Raw genomic sequence first — 4,433 nt, 5'->3', positions numbered from 1 at the left:
CATTCATTTGCATGCTACTCTAGGCCAGCATTTGAGGCTCTCAATCCATGTGATCCCTCGAATAGAAGGACTTAGAGAAGTGCACAATTTTGTGTGTACAACTAGAAATTTTATGAAAAATGAGAGCATAGACATGAAGTTTCATGAATGAAGAAGGAAAATGGACACATGGCTTCACGAATAAGATGAGCAGTTGCTAGCATGTGATAGGAAGCTTGATGAGATTGAAAGGTGGCAAGAACTAGACCGATGGCGGGAGGAGGTGGCATACTAGGTCTCCAACAACAAGAGATGGAGAGGGAGAGATAGAGACATCTTGAGGAGAGACTTTCGAAGAAAGTTGTTATAGAAAAAGAAGATGAAATGAGGCTTAATTTAGCTAATTTTTAGAACAAAGAAGCAAAGGCAGCCCCTTCTCCAAGATTTTCCATTCCAAGCTTCAAAAAGCCCCTTCCATTACAAAAACATGTTGTTGTAACTTCTCTACTCCCTATGCAAAAAAGATGGCCCTATGAGCCTTCCGTACCTATTACCATTTCAATCTTTGAGGGTAGACCGGTTGTATGGACTCATGATGGTCCTAATATGTCATTTAGGGAGAGTGAAACAAAACCTTAAAAAAACTACCATGGAAGGAATTGCAACCTATCAAGGAGGAAAAGAGGTGGCTATTGAGCACAAAGAAGAAGATCTAGTCCTCTTAAGTAAAGAGCTCCCCTCTTTTGTCAAGGAAGAAAAAGACAAGGTTGTTCTTTCTGTTAAGGAAAAAATGTTGGCTTTTCAGACTTTAGAAGAAGATGAGGATCTGTTGCAAGCTAGAGAAGAAGATATTTTATTGTAGCAATCAATGCTCCATGATAAGGATGATGAAAAAGAGGATCCCAAGGATACCCCTATCCTTGAGGAGGAATATTTTGATATGCATGAGGTTTCCCCTCAACCTATTCATATTATCACAGCCGTGATAGAGAAGATTGATGATGAGGATGACCTTTTGGATGAGTTTGATGCTATTTTCTCTTCCATAGATGTTAATTCATCGTCTCTTATATATGAAGACCATTTTCTACAATAGAAACAAGTGGAGATTCACACCATACTAGTAGCTCCCAAGGAGAAGTTATGGAGATCATCTCTTCACAAAAGGAGGACCCACTTCCAAACCAGTTGAATACTACCATTGTAGAGCACATCAGTATGGTCAAGTCTGATTGCTTGGACTCAGAGCCATCAAGAGTATACCCCATAAGGCATCTAGCTCTACAAAAAATCAACATGTTGGCCCCGATCATGCCCACTCTAGAGCATGAGGGTGAAGATCACAACGAGTAAGTCTTGCTCAAGAAGACAACATCCTAGTGCTAGAAAGCTTCTTTTTCCTCAGTATTGGAAAAGGTTTTAAAGTGTAGCAGTATACTTGTCATGCTTGCTAATCTATTCAACTGCCCACTTGCATGAAAGAAAAAATTGGCTTGTAAGGAAGGGAAACTACTTCAACAAACCAGTTAATGGCTTTGTTTGTTTTATTTTCTCACGAATACTTGTACAAAGTAGAATAAGTTTTCTTATCTTTCCAATAACTACATGAGCATAGTTGGAGATCATAGATTTTGATGTTTTTCCAAGTTGTAGAGTTGTAGACTTTGTGTTGTGACAAAGATGTGTATCATGTTTTGATGCTTATGACTATATGTCTAATGGATTGCTTCAAGGCTACTGATCATATGCTTAGAAAGCAAGCATCCCCTTTGAGTCACTAGAATTTTGAAATTATTGTCACCATTTTATCCCATTACAAATAACCAATCAGTGAGATCTTTCATGGGATAAATTCTGCAATTTTCAGCCAGAAAAAAGTTATGCATTTTCAGGCATCCTCAGGTGCATGAAAACATTGTGCATTTTTGGGCATCAAAGGAGCTAGTCGGATGAGTTTTCTTATCATATGAGTCCTTTTCTTCTCATTCAACATTCATAGGTTGAAACCGCAATGCATTTTTGTGTTTGTGCATGATCACAAATCAAATTGAAGAGACGAGCTTTTAGGTTGAAATCTTGCACTGCAATACATTTTCAGGCATTGAAGTTACTTCATCGAATGAGTTGTCTTACCGCAGAAACACTTTTTTTCTCATTTGATGTCTCAATCTTGTGTAGGTTGTGATTTTGCAACATTGTGCGTTGTGCATTACAATGATGTTTTGTGGTGTGATGTTCCATTGTGGTGCATTTTCATGCCCGCACACAATCACAGGACATTTTGAAGAGAGAAGTTTTAGGTCGTGATCTTGCACTACAAAATGTTTCCCATTTTCACATGATCGTGGGGCTTTCCAAGAAGGAATTTGATGTTGTGATCTTGCGTTGGATGTTTTAATGCCTTTTCGCATGATGATAGATCAAATTAAAGAATAGGAGATTCATCTTGTGATATCATGCCCAATGCATTTTTTGTGCTTGCACAACATGATGGGCCTTTGTGTCAATGAATGTTTTCATGCTTCGATGTTGTGCTATAGTACATTTTCATGCTCCATACAACATCGTGGGTCTTTTGTGTAGGAAGGAAATATGCGGTGCAATGGTGTGCAAGTCAAAAAAAATTTGTATTTTTGTGAGTGCATTATTTGTTCCTTTTGACTATAATGTGACCCGAGAGCTGAATATTTATTGCCAATCTACATTTTTTGACTTTTTCACGTGACATAAGCATCTTTCATTGTTGTCTTTCCATTTGCAGAGGGTATGGACATGATTTTATTGGCTACAGGGACACTTATTGGCCCAAATTCCATTGTTTCATGGATCAGATACACATGGAAATCAGATTTTTTTCTTACTTATTCTACTTGGATTGCCTATTCTTTTTGCAAAGTTCTTCATTTATTATTGTTTCCTATCACTTTAAGAATCAAATGTACACATAGAATCATATTTTTTCTTATTTCTTTCTTGATTTGCACTCTATAATCTTAACTCCAGTTGGTGGGAGTTTGAACAACATTGTTGTATTTGAGTTATGTCCAATCTCTTTAAAAGGCAGTCATGGACATATTTCTGAGGTTCTTGTATGTTGTATTTTTCTAGTAGCCTTATGCTCTACAGTTGTATTCTTTTTGCCTTCTATCAATGAAATACTTGTTTTACATGTTCTTTCATTTAACTATCTTATGCAGATTTATGCCTTGTGTTATATGTTCTTTTCTATGTTCTTAGTTTGCATGTTGTGTTTATTATGCTACTAAATGTTGTCTTTTGAAGTTCTTCTTCCCTTCAACATTTTCTTAGTTTCTAACCTACATACACTTCCTTTAGAGATAGATTGAAGTTTACTATGTAGTTTGGTGTTCCATTGATATGTAGTGCATTTGTAGGCATAGTTAGTAACCAAATTTCAATTTAGTGCCTCATGGTTGGTGGTACCTCCATGATCATAAATTTTATTTAAAAACATCTAGCTCACTGTATCTTCCAAAGAATCATGACTAGAAAGTACTTTTTAATTTCTTATAAAATTGAATTAATTGTTTTTTAATTTTTTTTCATTTCTTTTGTTCATAGGTTGCTATTTCTTTTGCATTGAAAATAAATTGGAGTTTGTTCTTTCATCTACTCGGTGAAACACAATAGGTTGCAATCAGAAAAAGTAGAGAATGTGATAGTTGTGCATTGCAACTTGCACATTTTTTCACACAAGAGTATGAATATAAAGAAGGGGAGAAAAAGAAGTGGAATGTAGGTGCAAATGTTGCAGACTTAGATGCTTCCACTACTCGGCTTACACTAGATGATTTTGAAGAATTTGATGCCAATACCATTGTTGTTTCTAGTGATCCCATTGGCCTTAGCTCTACTGTTGAGTCAACTAATGCCAAAGAAGAAGATGAATATGAAGATAGAAGAAATTAGATTATTAATAGATTTTTATTTAATTAGTTGAACAATGAATGTGAAACAATGATACTTGAACTTGATGGTAAGATTTTTTTTTATGACTAGAATCTTTGAAGTTGAACTTGTTACTTCAATTATATGATGGTATGATCACTATGATTACAAGTTTATGGTGTTTTTGTTGTTTGTTTATGATACTATGTTGCATTCTAATTTTAACTCATGATTCTCTCTCTCTCTCTCTCTCTCTCTCTCTCTCTCTCTCTCTCTCTCTCTCTCTCTCTCTCTCTCTCTCTCTCTCTCTCTCTCATGAACCCAAACCCCTTTCTAAAATTTTGATTAACTTATGAATCGGTTCTGAACTTTGAACTTGAAACCAAAATCAAATTGGTAACTTAAATATTATATGTGTGTGTTGCTTATCCCTAATAAAATTCATACAACATATTCTAATATACTATGATTTGTCTCCATTGATGAACACCAATTATAAATAATCATTACCATCATTCCTTCAACTGTTTCTCATTGCGATAATG

Source organism: Cupressus sempervirens, chromosome 6, assembly GCF_028749045.1.
Source record: "Cupressus sempervirens isolate cs-2001-9-10 chromosome 6, ASM2874904v1, whole genome shotgun sequence".
In the NCBI taxonomy this organism is placed as follows: domain Eukaryota; kingdom Viridiplantae; phylum Streptophyta; class Pinopsida; order Cupressales; family Cupressaceae; genus Cupressus; species Cupressus sempervirens.
Note: the sequence above shows the minus strand (reverse complement) of the source record.